Consider the following 17,051-nt stretch of genomic DNA (forward strand, 5'->3'; position numbering starts at 1 on the left):
GAGTGCTGCGGAGACACAGCTTCCCTTTATGCTCCCACCAGGCCCCCGGGCTGCCTTCTCTGCAGCACTGAGGCCCTTTTGTCCTGGCGGGGCACCCGCAGCCTGACTGCCCCCACTGTTCAGCCAGCGTCAGCCCCTTTCCCCCACCCCAGCGAGCCGCTGCGCTTGGGGAAGGGCTTTGGAGTTTCACGGACGCACACTGGCCCTTTCTTCTCGGGACGCCTGCAGCTTTGATGCTGCGCGCCTGGCAGCCTGGCGCTCCGCTGGTCTCTTTCAGGGAGGCCGTGCGAAAGCGAGGACCAGGCGCTCTCCCCGCCGCCCGCCGGGGCTTCTCCGGAGAGGGGCACAGCCCAGCCCGGCGCAGCCCAGGAACGCGCCGCCTGCAGCTCCCGCCGCCGCCCCCAGGGGGCGCTGCGCCCGCCTGCGAGAAGCCCCCCACCCGGTGTTCATCCGGGAAACTGATCAGCAGCTCGGCGTTTCAAAAGCAGCATCTCTGACCCAGCAAAGCTACTTCTAGGAACTCATTCTAAGATAATTAGGGATCTGTACGAGGACGTTGCAAAAACTTTTCCACCCAAATCTTATTGTGAAGAATTTCAAACATGCAGAAAAGATGGAAGAATGGTACAGTGGACACCCGTATACTCATTATCTAGAGCCTGCAATTAGCATTTTGTTTAGAAGGAAGGATTTAGCTAGCTACAGGGGGCTGTCACTGTCCGTTGTGTGTGTGTGTGTAGAAGCCTAGACGTCCCACACCACTCCCCATTTGCTAAGTTATGGAACATTTGCACAATAGTACTACGTAGCCATTAAAACAACATCGTATATTTAGTGATATGGAAAAAATGTGTTTTCGTTGTCAAGTGAAAAAAACAGGTAGAAAATCGTATGCACAATAGGATTTTTTTTAAAAAATGTTTATGCATAGGGAAAAAACATCCGGAGGTGTTTTTTGTTGCTAAAATGTTAGTGGGGATTGTGTCTAAATGAAGATACAAGTGAATTTAATTTTCATCGCTGGCTTATTTTTATTTCTTTCCATGAAGTATTTTCTATGTAAAGTGAAAAGAAGTGATATAAAAATGTGTGGTCAGCTCAAGTCGTCACCAGGACTCCCTGTGATTACTCCAGCATCATCTTTCCTTACAGTCCTGGGCTCTCCCAGCCCCCCTGCAAGCATTGCTGCACCGCCCCTCCTGGCCATTTCCAGCTCCACCCGCCCCACACAGCTTCCCTCATCTGAGCGCCAGTTCCTCCTTTTTTCTTTTGTCCCTGCTCTCCTGCAGCAAACTGCATTCCTCCCTCTCATCACTTACTCTTAGGCCAGGATCCTTAGCCTCTAATGAAGGACCTACCAAGCTGTTCACTTTCCCCACTAGAAGTAAAAGTCCTATAAGATGAAATTCCTTGCCTTAAAAAGAAGGCCAGGGCCTAAAGCAGAGGCAGCACTCCTGCCTGGATCCTGAGTTTTTACTCTGAGACACCTGTCTCAGTTGACTCCCAGGGGGAAGCGTTGTTTTAGTGTGGGTTCTTTGGAAACCTTTGGGACCAGCTGGATGATATTTTCATCATCACACAAGCAATGGCACTTTGGGAGACTATAGTAACAATAGTTTTTACTTTGTACACATATTTTTAGTTCACAAAATAAAGAGCAGTATCAAAAATCATTTATAAATAGACATAGGTTTGCTAACTAATTTTGCCGCATGAAGCCATTTAAAAAAACTATTTACTATTTATGATTTCCATTATTTCATAATAGAAAAGACATTTTACCACACGCACAAAGCAGGAAGGACAATCTCAAAATAAAAAAACAGTATTCAAATACAACTTTGCCATAAGGTCCTCCTCCTTCCCCCACCCCCCATACATTTAAAATTACTATTTTTATATAAACCGGGGGAAACTTTTTCACAGACAAGCAGTGGTTTGGGGAGCATTTTTTCACTGCCTTTGATAATTACAATTATCCAATTACATGTGAGGAAACTGAGGTTCAGAGACCTTCCACTATGTGGTTGAATTAGGAATCAAATTCAAGTCTGTCTGCTCCAGAACCAGTGGCTTTTCCCTATTCCAGATTGCCTCTGTGGAATCAGGTCGCCTCTGTGGTTCTACCAAGCCATAGTTGACAGAAAACAGGCCTGTTTTTCTTTTCAAAGTCTTGGTTAGACTTGGATCACACACCCAATGTATCAAATTTATTTTTGATCCCCAAATCACTGAGCTCATCAGATGGTATTAGCCTCTCAAGGAAGTTCTTCCCTAATTTCATTATTTGCTTTATAAGCAAAACTATCCTTCTGGGTGATTTGAAGGGGAGAAGTAAATATTAGAATTCTAATCTCCCCATATACATCTATTGACTGAAGTCTGAAATTCCTTCAGGTTGGTCACCTCCACTGATATGTTCTTAAAAATCATTAAAAACCTGGGAATAAATAAAAAAGGTAGACAGCATGTTTTTTCAATGTTATACCGAAGCATTAACAGGTGCAGCCAAGAATAATTATCCGAGAAAATGCAGTTGTGTTTGACTTTGTTACTATAATTAAGGGCTCAGGCTCTAAAGTTACTAGTTAACTTGTAGACCTTGTCTGGAATAGAGACAAACAATTTCTGTCCAGTAGAAAAGATAACCCCAAAGATTATGCTTTTATTGCTCTGTAGAACATTAACCAGTTTTGTCTCTAACTTGGCAAACATTTCGTAATGACTTTCCTGGCACACTATATAAACCTCTGTTCCTCTAATTCCCATTTGAACCAGCCTTACTATTACTGCCAGCTCGTTCCCTCTTTGATGAGTTGAATAAAATCTATTTAAAAGCAGTCACCACCAATACAACTTTAAAATGTTATCAATCATTTGACTTGGTGTGGATGAGGAATCTGAGAGCAGATTTTGAAAAGCTGAAAGGTACAATACTTGGGATCTGATGAAGAGGATGAAGGTACATGGGTGCCGGGGGATCAGCTAAACTTCTCAGGACAGTTGTACCAGAACACCATCAGTTTTTTCACATAGTTCCTATGTCCTTGATCAGTGACCAGTAACATGGTTTACTAAAAATAGGATTTACAAGGAATAATCACTAGAAAAGAGGTTAAAAAGCTAGTTGTGGCTAGCCATGGTGAAGGATTGGAATTTTATTCTGTAAATCATGGGTATCTATTGAGAAAATATAGGAAAATAGTCAGGGCCCCTCAGATGTTCAGAATCTTGCCCAGCATTTGATGTAAGTATGCACGTGCACCCAGGCGTTCCTTGGTTATTGTCTAATGTAATTACGCATGTGCACCAGGTGTCCTGGGTTATGGACTTAAGTATAAAGGATGAGTTGCTCTGATTCATGGGGTCCCCCGCCCCCAGGATGCCCCCGGGGGGCCGCTACTGCTGCTGGAGGCTGTTGCTGCAAGCTGTTGCTGCCAGGGCCTCTGGGACCCTCTGGGAGGCCACCGCCCCCGCTGCGGGAGGCTGCTGCTGCTGCTGAGGACTGAGCTCGTGTCATCTGTCGAAGACTCCCAGGATCTTTCCCAATTACCTAGCGTGGACCTGCGTGTGAGGGGTCTGGTGACCCAGTCTGCACAATGGGTTTGAAGAGTCTGAGCCCTAGACCTGACAATACAAATGGAAACTTAGTGTAACTAAAATAATGAAACATTTTGGCTTTAGTTATGATTTGCCTTTAGTTATGATTTGCCTTACTCAACAACTGGTGTAGTGGTGTAGCTTTATAATGTCATTAAAAGTTTTAATCCAGGAGCCTAGGTAGAAGGTACCATTGTTATCTTCATTGAAGAGATGAAGAGAAACTGAGGCTAAGAGAGGTAATAAAGTAACTTCCCAACATGACATAGATGGTGTAAAAGGAAGACTCAGTCAAAAGCGTCTCAAAAAGAACAATTGTTGGCAGAAAGAATTTTTTTTGTCAACTTTAACTTCTTTTCCGAGTATGGAGATTGCAAGAAGCAAAGAGGGGATATTCCACAGAGAAGTCACAGAAGAATATGGGAATCCCAAATCTGAACATGTGTCAGTAGAAACTTAAGAGGAACAGTAGGCTTCGAGTCAACCAGGCACATCTGCTTTACCAAGAACCTCGGTGAAGGAGACCAAACGAAAGAAATCTGTGAAAGCTGACAAAACTTCCTGTCCAAAGGAGAGGCACAATGCAATGAAAACCTAAAACCTCAGAAGAAGATACCAGTTCCTCCATGACCCTCTCACCTGCCGTCAACCTGCTTCACACAGAAATTTTGCAGGCCTGGTGCAGACAATTAAAACTGAGCTCCAAAGGCCAGAAATTAGATGCATGAGTGACTTGCTTTCCCAAACCAGAAGAATATTCCTACCATAGCAAAAGAGACCAGGATACAAGGAAAATCAAAGGTGAATAAGGGGAACCTTGGAAAGTTCTGAGAAGAGGACCTATTCTCAGGGGATTGATCCTCCTGAAGTGGCTCCTCCACCTGAAGATGGGTTGTCTGCCCTCGACGAGACTGCTACTCCTCTTGAGGGAATTAACACAGCTGTGGTGACTACTGCTACCCCGGAGGCTGTGTTGGCCTCCCAGGACAGAATGGCAGCCAGGGCCAGGAAGACAGAGGCAGCAGAATCATAGGTAGGGGAAACACCGGAGGCCAAAGGTGGCAGGTGGTGTGTGGTCCGTGGGAGAAGTCTCCCTGCAGATCCAGATGCTTGGGTTCACCTGCAGTTGCATGCTGGACAAGGCCGGTATCCTGAAAAGAAAGTAGGGACAGTGAGGGCGTTCTTCTTGTTTCCTGCCTGCAATCTTCCATCCTGCACCTGCAGGACGATATGTTGTACCCCACGTGTGTTCACAGGAACGAGGTCTTAATAAAAAGCCTCCGGTGAGAATAGAATACCAGGAGAAAGGGCACATCTGTGGTTGTAATTAATGGTGGAAAGGATCAACTCCACGCTGCCACCGATGGCTAAACTCTGGTCCTGTCCACATCCTGCGTGCTTCCCGCCTACGGGCCATGCGGACTGGGGGCTGCAGACGTTCTCCTCAGATCCCCAGCAGTGCCTGCTGCTTTGTGGATTGGAGTATACAGACTCTTACATTAGAAAATGGAAAAACATTTTACAAATTATCATTCATCCCAGTTAATAAAGTTATTCATGCTAAGAAAAAAAAAGAAAAATGGTTTACTTCATAAGGGGGTTCTGCAAGGAAGCCCAAGCTTTAGAAAGACTGGCTTACAAAATAAAAATACAGCAGGTATAAAAAAAAAAATACAGTGGGTTTTTAAAGAAAAAAAACACAAGATTACCAAGGTTCCCACGTATGCAGTTAGTCTATTCATGGTGGGAAAACAAGTTTTATCCCTGTTATCACATCTGCAGAGGCCATCACATATCTTCACTTCAGCATCACAAAAGCTGTTTGGTTAGGGAGTCTGTACATTTCTTGCCTTAGTTCCATTCTCTCCTTTTGAAAGTTCAGCAAATTATTGTATCTTTCTTTTTTTTCAGCTCCCACTTATGAGTGAGGACATGCAGTATTTCTCTTTCTGTGCATGGCTTATTTCACTTATAATTTTTTCTAAGTTCATCCATGTTGCTGGGAATGGCAGTGTTTCATTCTTTTTTGTGGCAGAGTAGTATTCCATTGTGTGTGTGTGTGTGTGTGTGTGTGTGTGTGTGTGTGTGTGTGTGTACCACATTTTCTTTATCCAGTTGTCTGCTGATGGACACTTAGGTTGGATCCAACTCTTAGCTGCTGTAAATAGAGCTGTGATGAACATGGGAGTGCAGGTATCCCTTTGACATGATGATTCCCTTTGCTTTGGGTATGCACTCAGCAGTGGGATTGCTGGATCTTATGGCAGTTCTATCTGTAGTTGTTGGAGGAACCTCCATAGTGTTTTCCATAATTTACAGTCCCACTGACAGTGTAGGAGGGTTCCCCTTTATTTGCACCACTTGTCAGCATTTGTTATTCTCTGTCTTTTTGAAAATGGCCAGTTTAACTGTCGTGAGATGATATCTCAATGTGGTTTTGATTTGCATTTCTCTGATGCTTAGTCATGTTGAGCATTTTTTTATGTGTCTGTTGGCCATTTATATATATCCCTTTGAGAAATGCCTATTCAGCTCCTTTGCCCATTTTTTAATTGGGTTGCTTGTTTTTTGACTGTTAAGTTGTTTGAGTTCCTTGTATATTCTGGATATTAATCCCTTGTCAGATGCATAGTTTGCAAATATTTTCTCCCATTCTGCAGGTTGTCTTTTCACTCTGTTAACTATTTCTTTTGCTGTGCAGAAGATTTTTAGTTTGAATTGATCCCATTTGTTTATTGTTTCTTTTGTTGCCTGTGCTTTTGGGATCTTATTCATAAAGTCTTTGCTCAGTTCTACTTCCTGAAGTGTTTCCCCTATGTTTTCTCTTAGTATGTTTATAGTTTCAGGTCTTATATATAAGTCTTTAATCCATTTTGAGTTGATTTTGATATATAGGAAGAGCTACAGGTCTAGTTTCATTCTTCTACAGATGGATGTCCAGTTTTCCCAGCACCACTTATTGAAGAAGCAAGTCCTTTCCCCAATGTATGCTCCTGTTACCCTTGTCAAATATTAATTGGATGTAAGTATGTGCATTGATTTCTGGGTTTTCTATTCTGTTCCATTGGTCCGAGTGTCTGTTGTAATGCCAGTACTGTGTTGTTTTAGTTACAATAGCTTTGTAGTATAATTTCAAGTCAGGTAGTGTTACGCCTCCAGCTTTATTATTATTTTTTTTTTTTTGCTTAGGATTGCTTTGATTATTTGGGGTCTTTTGCTGTTCCATGTGAATGTTAGGATTTCTGTGAAGAGTGTCATTGATATTTTGATGGGGATTGCATTGAATCTGTAGATCGCTTTGGGTAGTATGGACATTTTCACAATATTTATTCTTCTGATCCAAGAGCATGGAATGTCTTTCCATCTTTTTGTGTCCTCTTTAATTTCTTTCAGCAATGATTTGTAATTTTCATAGTAGAGATCTTTCACCTCCTTTGTTAAATTGATTCTTGGGTTGTTTTTGTGTGTGTGTGTGTGTGTGTGTGTGTGTGTGTGTGTGTGTGTGTGTGTGACTATTGCAAATAGGCTTGCTTTCTTGATTTCTTTTTCTGCTAGTTTTTTGTTGGAGTATTAAAACACCTCTGACTTTTACATGTTGATTTTGTATCTTGTGACTTTACTGAAATTGTTTATCAGCTCTAAAAGTTTTTTGGTAGACTCTCTAGCTTTTTCTATATATAAGATCATGTCATCTGCAAACAGAGACAGTTTGACTTCATCTTTTCCAGTCTGGATGCCCTTTATTTCTTTCTTTTGTCTGATTGCTCTGCCTAGTACTTCTAATACTATGTTAAATAGGAGTGATGAGAGTGGGCACTCTTGTCTTCCCATTCTTAAGGGAAAAGCTTTCAGCTTTCAGAATGATATCGGTGGTAGGTTTGTCATATACGGCTTTTATTGTGTTGAGATACTTTCCTTCTATACATAATTTGCTGGGAGTCTTTATCAAGAAGGGATGCTGAATTTTTCAAATGCTTTTTCTGCATTTAAATCATATGGTTTTTCCCCTTGAGTATGTTGATGTGGTGTATCATATTTACTGACTTGAGTATGTTGAACCATCCTTGCATTCAGGATGAATCCCACTTGATCATGGTGTATAATTTTTTTGATGTGTTGCTGTATTCTGATTGCTAATATTTTTTTGAGGATTTTTGTGTCTATGTTCCTCAGAGGTATTAGCCTGTAGTTTTCTTTTCTTGTATCTTTGTCTGGTTTTGGTATCAGGGTGATGCTGGCCTCATCGAATGATTTTGGGAGAATGGCCTGTGTTTTGGTTTTTTGGAATAGTTTGAAGAGAGTTGGTATTAATTCCTCTTTAAAGGTCTGGTAGAATTCGGCAGTAAGGCCATCTGGTCCTGGGCTTTTCTTTCTTGGGAGACTGCTGATTACTGCTTCAATCTATTGCTTGTTATTTGTCTGTTCAGGTTTTCTATGTCTTCTTGGTTCGGTCTTGGTAGTTTGTTTATGTCCACAAACTCATCATTTCCTCTAGGTTTTCAAATTTGTTGGCATATGGTTGTTTATAATAGTCTCTAATGATTCTTTGTATTTCTGTGGTATGTTATAATGTCTCCTTTTTCACTTCTGATTTTTGTTATTTGGGTCTTCTCTCTTCTTTTGTTTTTTAGCCTAGATTAATGGCTTGCCTATTTTCTCTATCTTCTAAAAAAAACAACTTTTTGTTTCATAGATTTTTGTTTTACCCGTTTTGGGACTCTATTTCCTTTCATTCTGCTCTGATCTTAATTATTTCCTCTTACTAATTTTGGGATTTGATTATTCTTGTTATTCTAGTTCTTCGAGGTATAGTATTAGGTTGTTTATTTGAAATTTTTCTACTCTTTTGATGTAAGCATTTATTGCAATAAACTTCTCTCTTAGTACTACTTTTCCAGTATCCCACAGGTTTTGGTATGATGTGTATTTAGTTTCATTACTTCAAGAAATTTTTTGATTTCCTGCTTAATTTCTTCTTGGACCCATAGGTTGTTCAGGAGCATGTTGTTTAATGTACAGTCTCCAGAGTTTTGCTTGTCATTTGTTTCTAGTTTTAATCCATTTTGGTCTGAAAAGATACTTGAAATGACTTCAATTTCTTAAAATTTGTTGAGACTTGGTTTGTAACCTAACATGTGGTCTATTTTGGAGAATGTTCCATGTGCTGATGAGAAAAAATGTGTATTCTATGATTGTTGGATGAAATGTTCTGTAAATATCTGCTAAGTACAATTGGTCTAAAGTGTGGTTTAAATCTTGTGTTTCTCTGCTGATTTGTTGCCTACATGATCTGTCCAGTGCTGAGAGGGGGCTATTCAGGTCCTCTACGATTATTGTATTGTAGTCTTTCTCTTTCTTTCTTTTTTTTTTTTTTTTTTTTTGTCGTTTTTCGTGACCAGCACTCAGCCAGTGAGTGCACCGGTCATTCCTATATAGGATCCGAACCTGCAGCGGGAGTGTCGCCGCACTCTACCGAGTGCGCCACGGGCTCGGCCCATCTTTCTCTTTCTTTAGGCCTAATAATGTTTGCTTAAATATCTGGATGCTCTGGTGGTGGGTGCATATATATTTATGGTTGTTATGTGTTCTTGCTGGATAAGATGCCTTTATCATTATATAGTGGCCTTCTTTGTCTCTTTCTATGGTTTTTGGTTTAAAGTCCATATTATCCAATATAAGAATAGCTATTCCTACTCATTATTGGTTTCCATTTGCATGGTGTATCTTTTTCCATCCCTTCACTGTTAGTCTGTGTGTGTGTTTACAGGTGAGATGAGTCTCTAGAGGACAGCATATAGTTGGGTCTAGGTTTTTAATACAGTCATTCAGTCCGTGTCTTTTGAGTGGGTGTTTAATACATTTACAAAGGGTTAATACTGAAAGGTATTGTCTTACTGCTAGCATTTTATCAATTTTTGTTTGGAAGTTTTAAATATTTTTTGTTCCTTTCTTCCCCTTTTATTGTTTGTTTTTGATGTTTGTTAGTTTTTGAGGTGGTAAGATTTAATTTATTTTTCTTTCTTGTTTGCATTTTTGTTCTACCAGTGGGCTTTGTTCTTTCTTGTGTATTCATGGAGTTGATTGTCATTTTTCAGATTCCAGATGCAGGACACCCTTGAGGATTTCTTGCAGTGCTGATTGTGTGGTGGTGAACTCCTGCAGTTTTTGTTTGTCTGGGAAACACACTATTTCTCCCTCATTTCTGAAGGATAACCTTGCTGGCTATAGAACTCTTGGCTGGCAATTTTTTTCTTTTAGTATTGAATATATCTTCTCATTTTCTTCTGGTCTATATAGTTTCTTTTTTTTTTTTTTTTTTTTTTTTTTTTTTTGTCTTTTTCGTGACCGGCACTCAGCCAGTGAGCGCACCGGCCATTCCTATATAGGATCCGAACCCGCGGCGGGAGCGTCGCTGGGCTCCCAGCGCTGCACTCTCCCGAGTGCGCCACGGGCTCGGCCTTGGTCTATATAGTTTCTGTTGAGAAGTCTGCTATTAGTCTGATAGGCTCCCTTATAAGTGACTTGATGCTTTTCTCATGCTGCTTTTGGGATTCTCTCTTTGTCTTTGACCTTTGCCAGTTTGACTACAATGTGTCTCAGAGAGGATCTTTTGGGGTTGAATCTGTTTGGGGATTTTTGAGCCTCCTGGATCTGGAGGTCCATGTCTGTCCCTATACCTGAGTTTTCCATTATTATTTCATTGAATAGGTTTTATATGCCTTTTTCTTTCTCCTCCCCTTCTGGAATACCCATGATTTTGATGTTTGTGCACTTAAGATTGTCTGCTAGCTCTCTTAGATTTTCTTCATTTTAAAAAAATTCTTTTTTTCCTTTTGTCCTTGGGTTATTTCAAAAAGACTGTCTTCAAGATCACAAATCCTTTCTCTTTCTTGTTCTAATCTGCTGCTTAAGCTCTCAGTCGTGTTTGTTTGTTTGTTTTTTTAATTTAGTGAATTCTTCAGTTCCAGGATTTTTGCTGCCTTCTTTTTTAAGGTATTAATCTCTTTGAAATTTCCTTCTTCATATCCTGAATATTTTTTCTCATTTCATTATGTTCTAACTGAGTCTTTTCATGTCTCAGTGAGTTTCCTTAAGATTATTGCTTGGAATTCCTTTTCAGTCATTTCAGAGGTTTCCTGCTCTACGGGTTCTGGTACTTCAGAATTACTGTATTCCTTTGGTGGTGTCATATTTTCTTGGTTTTTCATATTTCTAGTATCTCTGCTTTGATGTCTGATCATCTGGTAAAGTGGTTGCTTCTTCTGTTTCTCTGGAGTTGTCTTTGAGGAGACTGGCTTCCTCTTCTTTTTCTGGTCTCTGCTGGTGACTGTCCTTGTCTAAATACAGTCAAGTCAGTGGCAGGCTGTTTGCATAGTGGCTGTGGATGCTACTGTGGTGGTAAGCCACCCTTGTGATGGCAGTGGCTGGGGTAGTCCACCTGCATGGAAGTAGTGTTTTCAGTGTGCTCCTGCCTTCTGCTGCGTGGTGGGGGCTGCCTGCCAGGAGTCTGTACATTTATTTTAAAAAAAGGGCTCAAAATAGCATTTATTCTGGTATTAGAATCAGATGTGGCAAACCCTTTTTTCCCCCATTTATTTATTTATTTATTTAGGTTGCTATTGTTGCTTCTTTTTTATCTCAGGGTGCAAAATGCTATTTTCTCCCTGACTTGTAGTACAAAGTGTCTCTATTAGTCTCTATTGCTGCCATAAAAAATTACCACAAGTTTGTCAGCTTAAACAACACACATTTATTATCTTTGTTCCCTGTGGATTAGAGTAGAAGTCTGACATGTGTTTCACTAGGCTAAAATCAAAGCATTGGCAGGGCAGTATTCCTTTCTGGAAGCTTTAGGGAAGAAACCATTTTCTTGCTCATTCAGGTCATATATCAGAAATTGTTTTTTTGCACCTCTAAGTCTGAGATCCCTGTTTCTTTGTTGCTTGTCAGCTGAGGGCCTTTTCTAGCTTCCTTTGCTGATGGACTTCTTTCTCCATCTTCAAAGCCAGTAACAGCAGGGTGAGTCCTTCTCATGCTTCAAATCCCTCCTCCTTCTTTTTCAGTCTCAAATCTCCCAGCTCTTACCACAGCTGGGAAATGTTCTCTGAGTTGAAGGACTCATGTGATTAAATTGGGCCCTCTCAGATAATCCACACATCTCAAGGTCTGTAATCTTAATTACATCTGCAAAGTTTCTTTTGTTATATCCCTTGGATTAGGGTATGGACGTCTTTGGGGGCCTTCAGTGTGCCCGCCGTTCTGTCAGCATCTAGATTTGAACCCAGTTTGGTCTGCCTGCATTTACACTTTTCCTATCAGACTCCGTAACTGGACTTCTGTATCATGGCTGGAGGTCCTGCTTGTCTTGTAGTCCTGTTCTTGCCACTGTGCTTGTATCGGAGAGTAATGCTTTGGACTGTAAGTAACAGCTGACATCTAAGAGCTTCTTGATCTGCATGAACTAGTAGAGGTTTATTTTCCTCACATAACATATGTAGAGGTGGTTGCTGGTGATTCAGTGATTAAATGATGTGAAACTATTGGTTTAATAATTTGATTGGTGTCTTCCTAATGGTTGCAATATGGCTGCCACCGATCCAGATATCATATCCAGATATCATATTCAAGACAGGAAGATATGGGGGGTAGTCTCCAGTTTTGTCTAACCTTGTACCAGGAAAGCAGATGTTTTCCCAGAAGTCCTCAGACTTTCACTTGCATCTCATAGATCAGAACTGTGTCATATTCCTCTAGCCCCTGCAGTTGCAAGGAAGCCTGAGAAAGTGAGTATTTAGCTTTTCCTGGTAGAGGTGGGCAAAGGAAAACAAAGTTGGAAATGAATATTGTGTTAGCCAACTGATAGTGCCAGAGTTTCAGTCTGTCAAGGACCCTGTCTTTGCCTTTTTCTCTTGCTATTTCACAGAATTGGGATCCTGCTCCTGAATCAGACACTTCCTGATTGTGTTCTGACCACCTGTCTAACACCCACTCACTCCTTCTTGTAAGATATTCCTGACCCCAGTTAACTACTTAGACTGACATCTGCAGTGGCCTTGATGCACTTGCTGTCCCTTCTTGCTTCTGGCCCCTGGAATCATCTAACCATCTTTCAGGGGCCTAGAGACTCTACCAGTCCTACTGGCTATGCCAAAGCAAGCTTGTATTATGGCAACACTTGTTTTCACATGGGTCATTTTAAAGTGTCATGTGTGTGTGTGTGCAGAAAAAAGGGGAAACTGGGCCACATTGACCAAGGACATTTTTATCTTATGCTAGCTGTCAATTCTATTTAAGCACAAGGTCTTCTGGAAATATTACCATGGCAGAGAATACTATTGTCTACCACAACATCCATTCTCCTTTTCTCTCCCAGCAACAGAACTGTGATTTTAGGTGCAGCAGCCATGCACCCAGACAAAACACTTCTTCATTCTCAGATGAAGACTTCAGCCAAGTACAGTAAGTTCTGACTAATGTGATATAAATGGAAACATTGTATGGGTCTTCCAGGATGTTTCTTTAAATAGAGAGGGCATGTCCTTCTTTGTCCTTTCATCCATTTTGCTGCCTGGGGTGCAGATAAAATGGCTGGAGCTCCATCAGCCATTTTGGGCTCTGAGGAAGAATATACTTTAGGGATGTCCAAAAGCTGACACTAGCCTTGTATTTCTCAGCTCCAGGGAAGCAAATGTTTTATTTAAGCCATTGTACTTTTGGGTGTTTGTATTATTTGCAACTGAACCTGACCATAGGTAATTCCTCTACTTTTCATTCGCATGATGTCTAACTTTTTACATAGGACTTCCAGGTACATTATCTTATTTTCAACAGATAAGAAAATATCTGTTTTCCTGTGCTTTTCTAGCTAGTCCTGGTTCCAGAAGAGCCGGTTAAAGTCAAGAGCAACCGTCAGAAATCTGTTTACCTACCAGGGCTGAAGACTGTGGGAGAACAGGAAACATTTGGATCAGGAAGCAAAAGACGTTGCTTCCAAAGTTAATGACAACTCTGGAGGAAATGGTCCTGCCTCCATTTTTGTGGGGCTAGGCCCTGACTCTCAGAGACTGAACCCTTCTTCACCATCTCACTTCCCTAGCTTTAAAATGAAATTTTGGTCTCTGCCAAGTATTTTATGTAAATATTGTTTTGTAGAATTCCTCTCCCCTGCCCAACACCCCTTAAATAGAGCTTCGCAATATTTTCATTCCTCACTGATGGGCTGTTAGACTCATCCTGGGTATCGCTCAGTGAAAATTCTTCAGAAGTAGGTCTGCTGTGTGATAGAGATGACAGTGGTGGGCTGGAGTAAGAGTCCTTGTGCTGTAGTTCTCTGATGCCACCCGCTCTACTTTGTTCCAAAGTAGCAATCAGCCCACAGTCCCCCAGAGTTATTTCTGCCTTATTTTGTCTCTATCTCCCACACCTTCTAGCACACCCTTCCTCCACCCCAAATTCCACATTGCATTATCTTCAAAAGTTTGGCAGGCATTTTTGCCAGGTCCTTTTCTCTCCCACTCCTCAAAGAAATCCTTGCAGGTTCTGGCTAATTCTAGCATGATCCAGCCTGATCTAGCTCTTCTTTGAACCTGCCTGTTCTACTCCAGAAGCCCAGCCAGAGCAGGCTGACCTTTGAGAAGCTGGTGTGTTGATTCACAGCAGGTGCCCTTGGGGGGTGGGGGGAATGTCTCAAAGCAAAGGAGGCACACCTCAGCGGTCTAAGCAGAACTCTGTTTTCCACAGGCGGTGAAGAGAGAGGTTAATGGTTCTCTGATGATTTAATGACAATAATGGTTTTACTTGTCTATGATACATGTTTTTACTTGTGAGGTATTTAGGATGATCTTTATAGGTCTGATCTCCAAGGAGGAGAAGGGAGCAAGAACTAACACTTAGTGAACTTGGAGTAGGAGTTAGATTCCTGCATACTCTGGATCATTATCATAGTAGTTAAGGGAAGGGGGTTGGAGTGAGTCAGCGCTCGCTTCTATACCAAACCTGCCACTCACTGGCTATGTGTCTTGGACAAGCCAGTAAATGCTCAGTAGCACCTGCCATATAGAGTTGTTGGGAGGTTTAAATATGAAACACTTATTTCAGGACCTGGTGTAGACTAAGTGCTCAGCAGATATTATTTATTATTATCCGGCCCATTTTACAAGTAAGAAAGCCGAGTCTCAGAGAGGTTAAGTAACTTACTCAAAACCCCACAGCTGGTTCTGTACCTCCAAAGCTAATATTCTCTCTACTGCATTCTGCTGCTAAGTGCACACAGCTTGTAGGGAGTGGTCTAGCTATCGAGGTTTCTTGTGACATCTAGTCGAGAATTATCTTCACTCTTGAGAAATTATCTTTGGACTAAATACACTTTGTTTTATGAGTTGTGGAGGGGTGGAGACAGGATAAACAGTAGTGGGAGAACATTCTGCCAGCCCTCTCTCTGCCAGATCTGTGGGGGTAGGCTTCCCATTAATTCTAGAACCTCCAAGAAATGCCCAGCTCTTCTTCCTGCTCAGTCATTTCCCAGAGCTCTAGGGAGCAGCAAGATTCCTGTAGTCCTCGACATAGGCCTGGAGTCTAGACTTGAGCTCTCTGGTCCCCTGGGAGGCAGCAGAGTATAGTGGCTACCAGCACAGGCTTTGCAGTCAGGCAGAGCTGCTGAAGGGGTCCTGGCAACATTGTCCGACAGCCGGGGACCCTGGCCACGTCACTACACTTGCTCTCAGCCTTGTTTCCACATCTGTCAGGTGGTGATGAACATAGTCCCAGTCTCCAAAAGTTGTTATAATAATTGGATGAGAATGTAGGTAAACTGTCAGGTGGTCCATCAATAGTAGCTTTTATTAATATTATTTTCATCATTAGTAATTGAAAAAAATGTTCTAATGTCCTGGGAAAAAGCAAACCATCCTCCTTGCCTACCCACCTACCTGGAATGGAAGTCCACTTAGTTAGTGAGACTTCTCTTGGGCTGTTGGGACTGAGAGAGCTTCCCAGTTAGGCAGGCTGGGCCTATGAGGCTGTCCCCCCACTTCCCAGTTGCAGATCTGGTCTCTTTCACCCTCATAGAAGACCCGAGCAGAGCTGCCTAGAATAGCCAATGTCTCCAGGGTTCCCAAGACAGAGGAGCAGCCCATAGTGGCCACTTCTTACCTCACCTAGTCCCACCTCCAACCCTCCTAGTACTCAGTCCTCCTGAGGAATGCAGGCTGGTCTGAGCCCTTGGAGTCTGGCCAGGATGGTGCCTACCTGGGTGAGCTGGCTCCCCTGGGCACCCAGTCATGCAGTCATGGAGACCTTAGCAAAGATTCCCATCAGCCAGGCAGGCCCCTGTCCTTCCTCATCTTCTCCAGGCCCACACCATTGTTAGGAAATTGTTTCTTTGGACATTGTTGGCTTTCTTGGCTTCTCCCACTTTGTGCTAGTTTTTCTTTTCTTCTTCTTCTTCTTCTTCTTTTTTTTTTTTGGTGGCTGGCCAGTACGGGGGTTGAACCCTAGACCTTGATGTTATGTGCACCACACTCAAACCAGCTGAGCTAACCGGCCAGCCCTAAGTTTTTATTTTTAATTGCCTAGACCTCTGCAGACTCTATACTGTAGGGATAAGCGTAGGAGCTTTAGGGGGAGGTGACCTTGATTCCAGTGGTCTTTCTTTATTCTGCTCAACATGTATTTGGTGAGGCAAATACTGCATGAAGCATCGTGCCAAGACTTTACAGGGATTAAGATTATCTCATAAACCCTCAGAACACATCCATTAGATGGCTGCTCCTAATAGATGAAGAAATTCAGGCACGGAGATGTAAAGTAACTTTCTCAGGGCAGCATAGCACGGGGTCTGTCAGCAAGGCAGGGACCCCAGGGAGGGGAAGACAAAGGAGGGAAGAGAGCAGGAGAGGAGTGGGGAGGAATAAGAGTACTGAACTGGTTACTTCAAGACAGTCTTGCCCAGAGCCTGTCTCCTGAGCCCCAGGGCTGTGGGGCCTGACGGATTTAGCCACTCCCCACAGTTTTGCCCGGAGGTGTGGGGGTGGGTAAGGAGGCCAGCAAGGGTTGAAGTGAAGGTTTAGGAAGATGCAGAAAGGTCTTCCTAGGGAAAAGGCTTGGCAGACAGGATGTGAAGAGCTGTGCTGTTTTGCCTGGGAGCAGGAAGCCAGTGAGGATGCCTTTTCCGCTGGCTACTCGCAGCCATTTAACTCAGAACCTGTGTCTGGATCCCAAGGGGGCGCAGCTACCGAAGTCATGAATATACATGAGCCTAATGCAGCCTTGGGGTCAATCAGATAATGAGGGTGGCATCCCTGATTCCCTAGGTTGCCAGTTTGTTGTTAATTTTTTAATTAATGAACAATTTCAGATGCCAGAGCCTTGGCCAGTGGAGAAATGCACCCTTCATCTGAGATTTTCTTATGTCTGCCTGCATGTGATTTCCACCCCACCCCCAACACTGCCCA

General features: G+C 42.4%; 1 pseudogene; it reads left to right on the forward strand.

Moving 5' to 3' along the window:
- Positions 1–2,956: 2,956 nt before the first annotated feature.
- Positions 2,957–4,887, forward strand: LOC134372611 (developmental pluripotency-associated protein 4-like; annotated as a pseudogene).
- The last annotated feature ends 12,164 nt before the right edge of the window (positions 4,888–17,051 follow it).

Source organism: Cynocephalus volans, chromosome 3 (assembly GCF_027409185.1).
Source record: "Cynocephalus volans isolate mCynVol1 chromosome 3, mCynVol1.pri, whole genome shotgun sequence".
Lineage (NCBI taxonomy): Eukaryota > Metazoa > Chordata > Mammalia > Dermoptera > Cynocephalidae > Cynocephalus > Cynocephalus volans.